This window comes from Diadema antillarum, unplaced genomic scaffold, assembly GCF_040938485.1.
Source record: "Diadema antillarum isolate AM-2024a unplaced genomic scaffold, OU_Dant_1.0 scf00000156, whole genome shotgun sequence".
In the NCBI taxonomy this organism is placed as follows: domain Eukaryota; kingdom Metazoa; phylum Echinodermata; class Echinoidea; order Diadematoida; family Diadematidae; genus Diadema; species Diadema antillarum.
The window spans coordinates 2022287-2039471 of record NW_027271045.1 but is presented as its reverse complement, the minus strand read 5'-3'; the positions used below and the strand labels follow the sequence as shown (position 1 = coordinate 2039471).

At 38.7% G+C, this 17185-nt stretch overlaps 1 protein-coding gene across 5 annotated transcripts in view; it reads right to left on the bottom strand.

Moving 5' to 3' along the window:
* The window catches only part of LOC139722053 (advillin-like), a 126753-nt gene that overhangs the window by 40982 nt on the left and 68586 nt on the right, over positions 1 to 17185 (bottom strand). The window contains exon 1 of one of the 5 annotated variants that reach the window (XM_071633372.1): positions 5752 to 6345. The exons of 3 other annotated variants lie outside the window; for them this stretch is intronic. The gene's annotated coding sequence lies outside the window, so the exon portion shown is untranslated. Of the gene's footprint in view, positions 1 to 5747; positions 6346 to 17185 lie in introns of those variants that run through there. One more of the 5 variants, XM_071633373.1, reaches the window with a different exon arrangement.

Sequence of the window (17185 nt, the reverse complement as noted above, 5' to 3'; positions counted from 1 at the left end):
GTGTGAGGAGGGCAATGTATAATCATTATTCACTGAATTATCGAATTATGTCAAAACTACAGTAGTGGATATCATCCCATGAATGTCAAGGTCTCTCTACTCATACTGCCTTCCACTTGTTCCTATTTCTTTTTTCTTCCTTTTTTTTTTTTACTATTACCTTCTCCTAAACATTGCAAATTTCTTCCTATTAGCTGGTAGATCCCATCATGTGGTGAAAAAATTCCTCAGCTCCCATGATTGTCGGTACTTGTCCCTTCTTTTTAAAGGCATTATTTACCTTTTGCATGGGAAACAAAAACCCAGATTTAGTGCTTCAAAATAGTTCTAAAATGTGAGTTCGGGATAGAAACAACGAGTGTAAAAATTTGAAATAGTATAATAAATCTTAAGTACACTGTATTGTTAAAGTAAGCAAAATGTGAACAATAGTTATAATAAGTATGTTTCTAGACTAAACCATCTACAGTTATGGTTTAGTGAGAAAAATAGTGATACAGCCTGTATCTCCTTATATTTCAAGCTTTATTGTAAAAATTTTTACATGGTAGGATGTTCTGGGATACAACTGAACTACACATATGCATCAAATGTGATATATTGAACATTTTTGAAATCACTGCTCTGAATGGTAAACAGAACACCTTTAAATAGATATATTTAAATGCCATGATGTGTAATTGTTTTCTGTGCTTCCATTGTACACAGATTTGTCTTTGAGCTTTTAGACAACTACTGTACACAATATCATCATGACCCTATGTTAGTTCAGTATGATTAAAAGCCCTCATGTCTCTCTTTCTGATTCTCAAAATAAAATCCTTCTGTGCATGTCACTTTGCTGCGCACAAAATGTCTCATTTCAACCCATATCTTGTAATCTACTCTTAAAATACTTTAATATATAGACTTCTGTATATGATCCATCAGTTTCATTCAGCTGCTAAGCTCATACCTCTCCAGTTAGAGAAGCCTCAAGAGGGCAGGGGGAGGGGGTAACTTTAGAGTGCTCTAGGACCAATTTTCTGCTCAGACAAGTTTTGATGGGTTCAGGAGCACTCCTGGAGCACTCCCTGTATACATGAGGTATTACAAACAGCTCTCTGTGATAGTATGTAAGATGGTTCAAATGTTAATTATGTTATACAAATCACAAAAATTAATGTCTAATTTTCAAAAAGTAAATCATTTTTTAAGTGATTCATGTTTACACCTAACAAGAAGGCAAGTAATTCTATTTCGAATTCACACAAGAAATTTAATTATGATTATTTCATTCTAGTACTTCATGCAAGGTCTCAACACTATACAGTGAAATCCCGTTATAACGAGTTCGGTTATAACGAGGAACCGCTTATAACGAGGTGATCGCGTCGGTCCCGTTTTCCCTTGCATGTAAACCTATGGCAGAACGAATCGGTTATAACGAGTTCGGTTATAACGAGGACAATTTCGGTGCATCATGATAAAGAAAAACATAAGCAACTTGATCGGATATAACGAGGTTCCATTTCTTGACTAAATTGCCGCTTTCAAACACGCGACAAACGAAACATTGAAAACCAAATTCACGCTATCCACGCCTTTTTCGCGTTTTGCAGAGTACTGTTCCTTTCATATTTTCTTCTAAACCACGCGATAAGACACAGGAATGCCTTCCGATGTTCCTACTGATTTATTAAACATAATCATTCGATTTTCTTTTTTGCGAGATACGCGTGCGTGATATTAGGTCAGACCACAGCGCAACGAGAAAAAAACAAAGGATAACGCATTCAAAAACTTTTCATGTAGCGACACTTGTGGCCAAAATGGACAATCATTGGAATGCCTGTGCAACTCATCATTGTATCCTTTTCATTTTTAGTTCCGACTTCCAGTTCTTTTGCTGGTTAACATGAGTGTGGATGATTAAAGCCAAGATAATTAATGAAATCATTGCAATCCCGCCGGGTGAGAGTAGCGTAAAAATTGCTGAATAACGCATGTTAACCTACTTAATCGGTGTTCAGAAAAAGAAACAAACGCATTTATCAGTTTGAATAGATCTGGATTTGTTCATTATCATTTACCAAAAGATAATGTGAATATGAGTGTGTATGATTAAAGCCGAAATAATCAATGAAATCATCGCCGGATCCTGCCGGGTTACAGTAGCGTAAAAATAGTTGAATAACGCATGTTAACCTACTTAATCGGTGTTTAGAAAAAGAAACAAACGCATTTATTAGTTTGTTTAGATCTGGATTTGTTCATAATCATTTAACAAATGATGATTTAAATATGATTGTGCATGATTGAAGCCGGAATAATTAGTGAAATCATCGCGATCTCGCCGGGTGATAGTAGCGTAAAAGAGAGTTGAATAACGCATATTGACCTATTTAATCGGTGTTTGGAAATAGAAACAAACGCATTTAACAGTTCAAGAACGGAATCGATGTACAAAACGCGAAGTAATTTTCGGAAGAAAATAAAGAACGCATTTTTTATTCCTTCGGGAGAAACGATCATACATTGTACAAAATTACAGACGAAATGATTCATGAATTATCGAATTCCCACTGGGCACCAACAGCGTAAAATACCTCGCAAGTTAACGGTAAACAACGCATGTATGTTACTCTGAAATCATCGCAATCTCGGCAGGTGACAGTAGCGTAAAAAAGTTGAATGACGCATGTTATCCTAAATCAGAACAAGAAACAAACGCATTTTTTTGTTTTTTAGTTTGAATAGATCTGGGTTTGTTCATTATCACAATTTCAACACTGCATTTCACAATGAAGATTTTTTTTTTTTCTTTCAGAATGGTCTACCAGGTACAGATTTGCGTAAAAATTATCACAACCTTCCACATTCAATCCTGTCGCATATTTTTCAAGAACGGATGTACAAAACGCGAAGAGATTTTCGGAAGAAAATAAAGAACGCATTTTTAATCCCTTCGTGCGCAACGATCATACATTGTTCAAGATTACAGCCGAAATGATTCATGAAATCATCGCATTCCCGCTGGGCACCAACAGCGTAAAAATACCTCGCAAGCTACGGTAAACAAGGGCTGTGTGTTACTCTATTTGCGTTGGTGTTTAGAAAAACTTCACAAACAAGAATTATTACAATAAAGATTTAATTCATTTCAGCCCCTACTTTTTCGTCTTATTAAAAAATAATTTCCCTTTTTTTCTCTCAATAATAATGATTCATAATTGTGTAATAACAACTCAAAGGATGTTCTTAAGTTTCATTGATGGGTAAATGATGTCGTACTTATGTTTTTCTTTGTTTTTGATGCGTTCGGAAATAACGAGGTACCGGTTATAACGAGGTAATATCGCCGGTCCCACGGACCTCGTTATAACAGGGTTTCACTGTATTCGACATTTTCTTCCTATGTCAAGGCCATTTGACAATTCAGTTCTCCACTTTTTGTACACGTTAAGAGAGAGATAATAAACACATCTGAAACTCTTTTGACTTTGTATTCAGAGTAGCATGAAGAGATAGGATCAAAACTTTATACATTCTATTCACTTCTACTTCTTCTTCTTCTTCTCCTTCTTCTTCTTCTTCTTCATATGGCACAATGTGAACGATTGATACCCTTTGCTGACTATTGCTAGTCACCTGGGGTGAACCACGAGGAGTTGGCATCATTTGTGCATTTTCTGGTGTGGGTTTGTGGGTGGACCACTTCATCAGGTTGGCACCATGTTCTTTGCCATGAATAAATGATGTGGGATCTTTCATGCGTCAATGAAGAGTCAGAAAGATGTTTGAATAGAAATCAGTAAAATATCATCTAAAGGCCGCCGCATACTACATGACATTGTCAGAATTCACTGGTTGTGCAACCTAGCAACCGAAGGTGTAACATCACCAGCCTTGTCAGTTTCCAATTGTATGACTGGGTCGCAATGCCAGTCATGAAGATTTGACATGCCAACTTTTCATGACCAGTCATGGGCTTTCCACCAATCACACACTCACTATATATGTGTACTGACATCATACAGAGTTAAGCCTACTATACAGTTTATAATATAGTCTGATCGCAGTGTGCAATGTTGAGATGAGTAACTGGTAGTGCTACCCAGCATGCCTCCACAGTCGTGCAACAGGTCAGATCATGTATTACGAGGTGGCCTTTCATCATACTAGGAAGCTACAGTTACATCCACATAACATTTGTAATCATCAAAGTTTCAACTTCACTGATTAGCTTGTACACCATACAATGTAGTTTTAATCTATGCCACGCGCTTCCACACACAACACCTAATCTTAAGGCCACCGCACATTTTACGACTTTCGGTCGCACGACTGACAGACTTTGGATCTGAAATAAACAAGTGTGTTTATTCGGATGCTATTGTAATTCATTTCGGATCCAAAGTCGGTCAGTAATGCAACTGAAAGTTGTAGAGCCTGCGGTGGCCTTTAAAGACTGAATTTTCAAGCAAGAGTCCCATTCAATGATTACGGGCAAACCACATACATTGTAACTGGAAGAAATACATACTGGTACACACAGTACTAGTGATAAACTTGATGTGTGACAATACAGTAGTGCACAACAGTCACTGGAGGTTGTCCTGAACGCCAAGGGGATATAGACTTCACAGAGAGGTCTTGTATCCTTTCATATTGTTTATTCATATTGTGTCCACATGAGGCTAAACTATGAGTGGGGACCCCCCATGACTCCTGGATAGAGCATTAACTCTATTAGTAGATGTCTTGCAGTCTAATCATAGACTAGGCCTAACTTTCAAGTGCATAATACATCCTATGGGGCTAAATGCGCCAATCATCAAAGATTGAAACTTTGAGCTAATCTGTAACTTCTGACACTGGATTTTGATCCATTATCGAAAGTTTTGAATACCTCAAATAGTTATAAAGAAATTAGAAAAACTTAGATGTTCTTTTTGGAAGTACCAAGACAATATATTCTGTCCATTAGGACACACGTATTCTTGTGAAATCTGTGTAAACATAGACATGGCTTATTGAGTGTTCCTACTACTTCATACTGTATGTCAATGTCTGCTTACAGAGGTCAAAGTCAAGGTTGACTCATATACAGTGTAGTGTTCAAAACCACATTCCTACATAACCCTCGTACTCAAGTGACAGCACGACCAGTTCTACATTACATACCACAGGGCTGCCAACTCTCACGCATTGAGCATGAGACTCATGCAATTCAACCAATTTTGACTGTCTCACTCTGATAAACGAAATCTCACGCTAAACCCCAAAATGGAATGTACATGACTACAAAAATAAACATATCTCTAAATTCTCTGATATTCCGAATATTGATATGCCTAAGCCCAAAATTTAGAGATTTTCCTGAGCGGGTGTAAAGCTTAACCAATAATAATCATTTTAGGTTCGTGCGCAAAGACGAGCTATTGGATTACGATTGGTTTCTACCTATACCAAGTGAGCGTAGCTTGTACTTTTGGCAAATTACAGTACATGTATGGCTATGACATGTGCTTTACATCGCTTTACATACACTGACTGTGTACGTAGTACGTACATACGTACGTACAGCCGCACAGCAGGCCGCCAGGCGCTAGCAAGGAGGTTGCTCCGCTCCCTCGCAGTGTCTCACGCCAAACTCTCACTCAAGGTTGGCAGCCCTGCATACCACAACTCTCAAATAACATCAGATACGACAGTACAATTAAGAACATCCCTGTTGGATCCTTTAAAGTCAAGTTTTACCTTACCTACCATGCACTTGAGATCAACTGCCAAGGCAAATTAAAGAACTGCCTGAAGTGAAGGAACCAAAAGCTGTTTTTAACAGATCGGTGTGCTTGCGCTTCTCTCTCCAACTACAGTCAATATTGATACTGATTTTTTCCTTCGCCTACATCATTCAGCAAGCCCCATCCTGAAACCACAGGTATCATATGCTATAGACTTATTTTGCAGACCTTCTCTCATGCCAGATCCTGCCAGATGTTCAGTAGGTGAATAACTGTGACTCCTTGCCAATTTTCATAATGTTACACAAATAAAGACATAACACTTTTTTTCATAACCTAATTGCACGTGTTGAAATAACAAACAGGCCCCTTTCTGACTTGGGGTGAGATTACAGTAAGGTCTACATTTCTAGACTATTTGTCCTGTTTTCCTGCATTCTGGTAGATGATTCACAATGACCAACCCTCCCCTGGATCCTTTCCTATATATGGATAATAAGAGCTATAATATGACGTAGAGGTTTGGTAGTATACTATAAACCAAGAACTCATCAAATCCTTTAAATACATAGCAAACCTTAGGCTATTTGGCTATGATATAGGCATTTTTGGATTGTGGTTGTGGTTATTCCTTTATCTAGATCATGGTCATGTTATTTGCTAGTCGTCAGTGGTCATAACTATTACAGAATAACAAAATGTTATCATAACTTTTTTTTACGTGTTGTGCTTGAATGAAAGCTATCAACACAAAAATTAAGTCCACAACCCTATTGGGTCTCTTGACATGTTACTGTAACTTCACATTCATGGATATGCAAATATGGCTTACAGGGAAATTGACCCCAAATTGTAGGGTTCAGTGAATGCAGAATAGCAGAACACAGCAGCAAAATTTGAGGAATGTCGGACGATCCGTTGTGAAATTTTGGCTTTTAAAGTTTTACTGAAAGCATGCGCCTTGAATAACAAAGCTTACACAATATGGATGAAATATACAGAGAGCTACATGTATATTTTCTTTTTTTCTAGCATTTTAATGAAAGAGCTTGTGACTATTACCACCATCAGAAGACAAGGAGAATTATATTACACTTAGGCTGCGTTTATCTAACTTGAGAGAGAGAATAACGTTTCAAAACGCGTTTGAAAACGTGGTTTGAAACGCGATTCTCAGGGTGCTGCGTTTATCTAACCATCACACAATCGTGATTCGAGTGATGTCACTGCGCAGCTGCTTTGCGCCGTTTGACCCGGGAAGTAAAGGTCAACTGCATACCATCAAACATGCCTCCTCAGTCACACACAAATAATGGGTAGAGAGCACAACCGGAAACAGCTGGGATTTGACCTTGAGATATAAACGCGTTTCAAAACGGCATTGTGTTTATCTACTCACAGAATGGCGATCGTGGTCTCAAGCGTGTTTCAAAACGCCCTTTGAAAGGCGTTTCAAAACGGCGTTTCTAAACACGTTTGAAAACACGATTGCATTTATCTAACCCCTGAAAATGCCTCAAATGCGTTTAGGATCCTGTTCTGCCTCAGAAAAGTTTTAGATAAATGCAGCCTTAACTCTTAACGTGCCATGGTCGCCGATCGGCGACTAAGAAGAGCGCGAAAAACAGTGGACATTTAAGTTCTTGTGGTACCAAAATGCGTTACAAGAAACTGCCACTTATATGTACTGGTTGCTGATTAGCACATCCATCGTTTCTACTAAAAATATGTGTATGCTTACATTGGAAAATTTCGAGTAAATGCCTGATTTTTCAGCTAGATGTATTTTTTTCGCGTCGGGAAAATCCGCAGAGAGCGCACCCTCTGCGAGGTGTGTATAGATCAAATTTCTCATTGATATACCACGCGTGTGTATGCTACTGAATCTGCGTGTGTTGTCTATGCGTTTCCACTCGCATTGTTCTGCTTGGGCGCTCTCCTGCGGGAGCGGCTTTCATTTTGTCCCTCAAAGAGGGTCAAGCTTTCGTTCGTCAGTCAAGTCTTTCATCCTTTTGTCTTGGACAGTGAACTTCACTAATCGTCCCCAAGCTAGCATTATACAAAAGAAGAACATGCTTTTGTTCTCGTCTATGCACATGTACAGTGGACGGAAAGTAGACCTGTAAACTAAGGTATTGCGCGAGCACAAACTCCTCGCGGACAAAGGCCTGCCGATTTCAATAGAGTACACCCGGCCGTAGTAGAGACAAAAGAAGGATTGGTAGGTGCTTCCTTCTCAAGTGGACAAAAGACACTCTTCCAGGACTGGACCCGGGATTTACTTGAGTTTCAAATACAGGATCTGGGACTAAAGGACACAGATTTGGGAATGAATTACCGAGGTAGAAAATGAAATTGAAAAGACAAATTGAACTCCCAATATCTTTGAAATTATACAACTCTAGAAGACAAATTTGTTATCATTTGAAAGAGGAAATGTAGCTCTAAAACTTTCTCAGACTCAAGGGAGCGTTCTATTGAAGAAAAATCACGACTGACTATTTCTTTCCATCCTACACAAAAATTTATAACAATTTTTTTAATGATATCGATTATTGCTGCAATATTTCAGGTTCAGATAGATATGTACAGCAAACTGACTACATGACACGAAAGAACAATCATTTCTTGATATTTGTTGTGAAGAACTCAATTCAAAACAGTCAATAGTTTCAAAGATATGGCAGTTTTAAATTACATCGTCAATCCAGTTCGCAAACTTTCTGTCGTTGGGTAAAAACGTCTGGCACGTTAGGGGTTTTGGGTCTGGCAGATTAAGAATTAATGTGTGTCAGCAACAAGTCAAGGGAATGCATATTTTTGAACCAAACAATAAAAATTCGTGGCATTCTCTTTGAAATACCTTTGCGTACTGGTTATGTACCACAATATAGCCTTCATATCCAGTTAATGATGACACATACATTTCACGCAAACTTTGTAAAAATTCTTAACTTTTGAATAGATAGTCCAACTTTCCTCAGACTTCATTTCAGAAGCACGCAGATAGCCCCTAAAGCTCTGGGGCAGATTAACGTAATCATAGTATTCGATAGACAACTACAACAGCGCTTCCTTTTCATGAGTATACCTGTGATGATGAACTATTTTGATAAATTGTATACTTTCCACAGTTATTACTGTATATCCACCTTTAATCAATTTATGATCTACACACCTAGGGGATTTTCAGCCACGGGCTAGGAGAGTTGACAAGGGTCCATTACTGAACATGGAAGTTTACCTGGCACTATTAGGTATGTTCACATGCAGTTACCAAACTTGAAGTTTAGTTCGAAAACTTAACTGTCGATGATTAGCTCCACTCGTGAATTCACGACATGGGTTCACACGTGCACCTAAACTTTAAGTTACGACTTACAAGCGAGCCCCACTCAATGATTACAACTGAAGTGCAGAGTCTTTGCTAGATAACCTTGTGCCCATACAAAATAGTGCAGCGAACTAGACATGAGATTCACACTAACTCACAAGCTTGTTGATTATTGTGTCCACAAATGTGCCGTAACATGTTACGCCACATTTTGGTAAATTTACCAAAATGTCGACGATTAGCTCCACTCGTGAATTCACGACATGGGTTCACACGCGCACCTAAACTTTAAGTTACGACTTATTAGCGAGCCCCACTCAATGATTACAACTGAAGTGCAGAGTCTTTGGTAGATAACCTTGTGCCCATACAAAATAGTGCAGCAAACTAGACATGAGGCTCACACTAACTCACAAGCTTGATTATTGTGTCCACAAATGTGCCGTAACATGTTACGGCACATTTTGGTAACTGCACATTTTGGTAAATTTACCAAAATTTTGCAGGACATTGACAGCACACTTTGGTAACTTTCTGCTCCTCCACAATCATCACAAAAACAAATTGTAAGTGCAATTGGTTTTTGTCCCCATCGAATGAGTTCGGTAGACTAAAGACCGTGTCACACCTTTTCGGGCAAGCTACACAAGGTTTTTCCAGCACGCAGGAAAATTATCTCGCCCGTAGTTGCCCGGAGGTGCGCACGCAAGTCCAATTTACCCGCAGCCAAGTTATAAGCAGCACCTCGCAGGCAACTCCTACACAGGTACTTCGCAGTCCCCGTATGAATTTCTAACTGAGTTGTTAGCCCCTACGCGCCTGGCACGCAGGTCACAAAGAATACCCGCAAGAAGAACATAAGTAGAACGCGTCCAGCAAGTAATACACATGCACAACTCGCCCAAATCCTTGTCCGCCTTCGGAAATTGTCCGGTATGCTGGAAAATCCCCATATGCAACTTCTTGTAACAAGCCCACGTAGCTTGCCCGGAAAGGTGTGACAAGGCCTAAACTTGGTTACGGGTTAAACGGATTTGCGTGCACACCTCCGGGCAACTATGGGTGAGATACGTGCTAGGTACTGTTATCTGCAGGGACCTCCGGGTAGTAAAAATTGTTCTTCGCGAGTCGCAAGGCTTGCACGTAAGGCCGTGTCACACCTTCCCGGGCAAGCTACGCGGGCTTGTTGCGAGTAGGGATTTTCCAGCACGCAGGAAAATTTTCTGCTGGCGGACAAGAATGTTTGCGAGTTTCGCGCTTGTGTCTTACCTGTGTCTACACCTGAATAGACGATTACATTATTTTCTGTGAATTTATACTAAATCAACACCTTTGCAGGTGACTAAGCCCCTCCATGTAAAGCAGGTGTGCGCTGCAACATTGACCATTTTGTAAAATATTTTCTTGTAAACTTCATTTCACAGCTAAGTATTTTTTTAGTTGGTTAATCTGAATGTCCACATCATCTTATTTATTTTTTTCTAAGTACGGGAAAGGGGACCGAGGGTGTTTTGGAATTTTTGAAATCAATTTCATGCACTTTTACTGAATTTAGTTTATTTCTCACAAACACTCACACACATATTAAAACACACTTAAAAATCTTGAACAGTTCAGGGGATGAGGGAGGGCAATTGACGGGGTAATACCCTAGCAACTCTCCTTTTCCATCTCTGATATCTTCCGCGTACCATTATCTGGACACCCTATACAATTAATTGGTCTATAGGTGGCGCTGTTCATCCTGTCGGTCGTGGGCCTTCTTCGCCTGGTGTCGGTCTCATGAGCCTCTTTTGCCTAGTGTCGGTCTCGTGAGCTTTGTTTGTGTACTGTTGGTCTCGTGAGCCTTTTAAGCGGAGTGTCGGTCTCATGGGCTTTGTTTGCACAGTGTCGGTCTCGTAAGCCTTTTGTGCGTAGTGTCAAACTCATGGGCTGTATAACTCGTGGGCTGTATAACTAGTGGGCTGTATGACTTGTGAGCAGTATGACTCGTGGGCTGTATGACTTGTGAGCTGTATGACTTGTGGGCTGTATGACTCGTGGGTGTCGGTCTCGTGATGTGCACCCAATTTGTCTTGCCTGTCTTTACTGCAGGACCATATCACCTTATTTCCTTGACCGTATAACTCTCAAGCCCATCCATGGGTTTTTAGTTCAGTTACCAAAATGTGCAGATTGTCCAAAATATGCAGGCAAATCCACTTTTGACTGCACATTTTGGTAACAGTTGATCCCGTCAGGTATAGGTGCACAATCGGCACATTTTGGTAACAATTCTTTTTAACCAAAATCTTAAACCAAAATTGCACATTTGGGTAATTTACCAGAATGTGCAATTTACCAAAATGTGCCGTAATAGGACACCTTGTGGCTTGTGGAGAGAGCGTAAACCCTAAGATGTCTCATGGTTTTAATCATCGACTAAACTTTAAGATTACTATTTGAGTGCGTCCACACAGTGCTAAACTACAAACTAATCATTGAGAATTAAGTTTTCAATGCAAACTTAAAGTTTAGGAACAGCGTGTGAACCTAACTATTGTTACACAGGAAGTCCCATCCCTGTAGAGGTTGAAAAACCTCTACATGTATACTGCATACTATGGAGACCTTGGGGGCAATTCATGAAGCATTTGTCCCACAAAGTTGTCAGACAAATTTGCTCTCAGCCAATCACACACACACAAATCATCAAAGCAATGAAAACAAATACAGTTGATAAAGCTCCTTTGTGTGCAATAGCATGTAGAAGTTAATCCTCAATGTAGATGCAGTCTATTTTCAAAAGTAAATGTCCTGATGTACTGAATATTAAAGACTCTGTAGCACAGGGACACCATGGATCATGGATCCATTCTATAAAACAAATAATGCACATTTTAAGTTCAAATTGTCAGTATTAATGAAGCACACTCTCTGGTATAATTAAAAATGTCATGCATGTTGCACTCTCAAGTGCGCTGCATCTCCACTATAAATGCACTACCATCTGTGCATTTTTTTTGGTGACAGTTAAATGATTGCCATCCCTACATTCACCCACCATTTGGCTACAGTGACACACTCATAAAAAGCTTGTTTGCTGTATGCACACTAGTGTGCAATTACACGATCAATCATGGTATTGTTCAAGGTACACAACATTGTTATTTACTCAGTCATATTTGCACAAATAAACACATAAGATACATATGTACACGTAAATCTTGTATTAACTAGTTCCATCTTACTCATGCCCTACTTGTATGCCTACGTAGGCATGAAGTCAAACAGAATAAGATATGCCCTATCCTGTTCATTGTTCATCCCTGTAATTAAAACAGAATACAAATTATCAAATTTTGCTTGTTCCTTTTTAAACAACCCTCCAAGTTTCATCCTAATGTCTAACTGCCTTGAAAAGTTTAAAAGATAAATTTGATCACCTAATCCAAACTCAGTATTTCATATGTGACAATGCATCACAAAACCAACAAAAAGTCGCACACACTGATTTTGTGTCAAGACCCAGATCAGGTGAGATGGGTCAACTAAGACAACTGTGAGATTTTCATATTTTCTGAGAGTGCAAGACTTCATCCACATCATGGTAAAGCTTGGGATCATAAAACGAATGGAAACTTTGTTTTTAGCAGTTTTTCTCAAACATTTTTTTGTAGAATAGTTTGATTCATGTGTCCTAGAGTCCTCTTTTCATTTCTTACATACAATGTACCCTTTACTCTCTCTTCACTTTCAACTCTTAGTCCATGGGCCAGGCCAGATATTGGTACCATCTGAGGTGGCAAAACCTTTTTGGTGTCATTTTGTTTGTCGGGCATAGATATGCTTATCAAGCTATGATAGCATTTCCAAATGAGTAGCTTAGTCATAGTAAATGAATTTTTAACCAATTTGGTCTCGTTGTTATATCCCTATACTTCTGAATCGAAACTAACCGCTATACAAAGAAGAGCACTGTCTTCTGTATGTTCCATAGGAGCTGTGAAATGCAGCTCTATGGTATGTTCACAGGTGTTCTATTGTAAACGCGGTGCGCTTACTCTTTATTCAAGGCAGCGAAGGGAATATTCAAAGGTTATGAGGTCCACAGCGCTTAGTCTTTATTCTAGACGGCGAAGGGAATATCCAAAGCATATGATGCAGTGTTTATCCTTTTATCTAAAAACAGCAACAACAACAAAAGCAATTCCTCGTGAATTTTACCGTATCTTTCAATTATTTATCATTTTCCGGCGAAAACGCTACGGTGAAAACGCTGATACCACGCCAATGTCGCTTTATTTCCCTCTAACAATATAAGATACTGCATAAACAATGTACCGGTACACTACGATACATTATAATGAATGATATTGTAAATGAACAGAGTGATTTTTGTTTAAAACTGATGTATTTGTTGATAGGGTAGTATAAAAACAGTATAGATAATCCCTTTTATGAGGAACTTTAGATATGATAATGGTACATTGGTCTAGATAAAGAACTAAGCGCACCGCGTGACAGCTGTGGACATCATAACCCTTTGGATATTCCCTTCGCTGCCTTGAATAAAGACTAAGCGCACCGCGTTTACAACAGAACACCTGTGGATATACAGAAGGCAGTGCTCTTCTTTGTATAGCGGTTTAGTTTCGATTCAGAAGTATAGGGATATAAAAACGAGACCAAATTGGTTAAAAATTCATTTATTGTGACTAAGCTACTCATTTGGACATGCTATCATAGCTTGATAAGCATATCTATGCCCGACAAACAAACTGACACCAAAAAGGTTATGCCACCTCAGATGGTACCAACAACCCATTTTTCGGGTCTTGGCCCATGGACTATCTAATAACCTTTGAAAAGATGATGCTACTGCTTTGAAAGTTGGTACTGTCATGGATAGAATGTGTAAAGAGAGCATGGTCAATTTCAGAGTAATCTGATAATCCCTCATTGCTTAATATGCTATGGAGTTTCACATCCTGGTTTTTGGTCTCATTCATTGTACAGCTAGCACGACACTATCCAATACAGGCACAATACGGTGCAATGAGGCCAAAGCTTTTGAATTCATAACGGTCGTATCGAAGCACTGTGCGGAGCGAAGGAAAAAAATCTCCAAAGTTCACCTCCTCGTATGTCCCTTATTTTACTACCAAATCTCTTGAAACTTCACATATATCTAATATGGATATGTCACGCTCCATATAAATTTTGGGCGAAAATACTGATGTTTCTTTCGAGATATTTGTATTTTTCTGTTCGAGTCGATCGTGGGAAAGGGTTACGATTATTTCCCAACACAACTCTGCTACAGCATGAATTTATGCATTTGATAACATATTGCTAGTCAAACCCTGCAATGTGCTTCAACTGTTTCATGCAGCACGAAAACCGACACATCGGGCTGCGTAACGCTTACGCTCTGGATTTTACGTGGGTCACAAATTGACAGTGGTCTTGGTTTTTTTCCCCAACATCACCATGCAACAAATATTACAAAAAAGACATTTGGAACACAGTATGGACATACTACAAGAAGTCATATACCAAAGTTTCATTTTGGGGCAATAATGGAAAATGTGAAAATTAACACTTTTTTAGAGAGCAAATTTTCTTATTTGGAGGCTAAGTTTTTGACTAAAGTTATTTTCACAGGTTTATCCTCAATAAAACCCAAAATAACTAACATTGCCGGTCAGAGAATAGTTCCTCCTTCGATTTGCTGTTAGATTTCATCATTTGATGGCTTCTGAGGAGAGATATTGCAATTTGTCCCGCAACGCTTCCTCAGCGGTTTTGCGTACACAAGCTGTTTACTTTAAATGCAAATGAGGCTTCGAGGTCATATGCTTTTGGTGAGTTAATTGCACCGTATTGCCACGCCTGACAAGGGTGATACCACATTTCAGCTTGCAGTTCAGACCGCCCACCCCATTTTTTTGCTGTCTGATTATCCGGCCAGAAAAAGAAGGTAGAATTTGGAAGGATTGGAGCAGCAGTGTATGTGCGAAATAGGTTATCCATACAGATCACAACAATGCAGTTCTACACATCACACACTCACATGAGTACAAATACAGACAGTATAAGAATCCACACACAAATCCCACTGTGTTTCATATGAATTTGCACAGCTATATATCATACTATTAAAGTGATTGCACAAATAGATAAACATGCTGTGCAGTATGCACTTGCTAGATTATCATCTTTTTCCATCATTTTCTGTCAACCTTTCAAAGTATGCATGAATGTTCTTTGTTGTACATATCATAATCTTATCATATATTTACGATTCATAGTGTTATTTTCCATTTTACAAACTGACCAAACAATGTGATGGTGTAATGCATACTTTGTATTTTCTTGTACTATTTGTTGGATGGCTGATGGGAAATAAAGAAACTGAACTGAACTGAACTGAAAAGTGGTACACCTAGGTGAGACCTTCTAAAATTTACATGATATACAACGGCAAAGGGTAAAATGCATTTGATGGTCCTATGTTAATTATAAGATAATTGAAGTCAACAAAAGAAGCTTATGCAAACAAGACTGGATTCCTAATATTATGCCTCAAAAATCCACACAAGTGGGTGTGCTTCACACAAGTGGGTGTGCTTCCCACTAACTTCTTTTTCAATACCGATCTTTCAAGGCAGGCAGCACACAGTAAACTCAGTACATTCCAATGCATACCATGGTCTGTTTGCTTTGTTTGCTTTCATTTCTGGTGATACAAAAGAATTAGGCTCATTATATCTCTGCTTTTGTAGAGAATGGGAAATACTTGCAACCGTGCAAATTGGCACTGGGTTGAGACATTTATACACGAAGCCGGGTACAACGAGTGCTCCTGAAGCACATCAATTTATGCCCCTTTGAGTTTGATGACACACCACCCCCACCAAACCACACACGAAGTGGCTGAGAGAGACACACCTCTCCTGGACTTTATTGAATGGAAACTTTGTAACAGAAGATGTGCACTGTGCACCAGTCTCAGAGCAAACTCTAAACATTGGAGTGCTAAACAGCAGCCCTCCTAAATCTACAAAATCTACCCTCCAGAGGGGTAATACTTTGCAGTGCTTAATTTTCAGAGCCACTTTGTTCATACAATTTAAAAAGGAGCACTCATAGAGCACTCTAAATGCCCTGTATTATGGATCTTATAAGAGTTTATAGTCACAGCTCTCTGGTTAGAATGAAATTTCGAATGGGCTTTTTATAGCCTAATGTACATAGTTTTAGCCTCAGTTTTCATGGAGTAATACATTTAGTATTGATATTATGCATGAACATCTGCAATTTTGACTAAAAACCAAATGTGGTCTTATCATGAACCATAACGGGATTAATACTGCAGATGCAATTAAGACTATTAAACAAGAAAACAATGCATGGGTACTATATCACCCACCACTGAAATTGGAGAAATATCTATGCTATGATGTTATGTTTGAGAAACTTTCTGGATAAAGCAACTACAGTGAAACTTGCACATGTGTTTATTTTCAGTCATTTTGATAATAATAATGGTTTGCTCAGTGGAGTTCCTGAATCTAAGCTGAAAAGTCTCCTACGGATACAAAACTCAGCCATAAGGCTTGTAACACGCATAAGGAAATTTAATCATATAACTCCTATCCTCCATAGTCTTCACTGGTTGCTGATAGGGGCTCGTATCAAGTTAATAAGGTTCTGACACTTGTATTCCAATGTTTTCATGGAAATGCCCCTGCATACCTCAGTGAACTCATCAAGCCATATCATCCTGGTTGTAATTTATGTTCGAATCAAAGAATCTCCTCTCTGAAATAAATGTCAAATTCAAGACATTTGGTGACAGGGCATTTGGGAAAATGGCACCAATCATTATGGAACAATCTCCCCCTCAGTATTAGATGTATTACAGATTTCGATAAATTCAAATCTGTATTGAAATCTCATTTTTTTTTAAATAATCATTAATTAGATGTGAAAATATAACTATTTGGATGATTTTGTTTCCATGTGTACGCGCATGGAGACTATCCTATATGGTAATATGCATTCTACTTTAAAATTACAACTGATTATTATTTGTTATTAGGCCGTGTAAAAATGAAAGTATTTTCTCATCCTGATT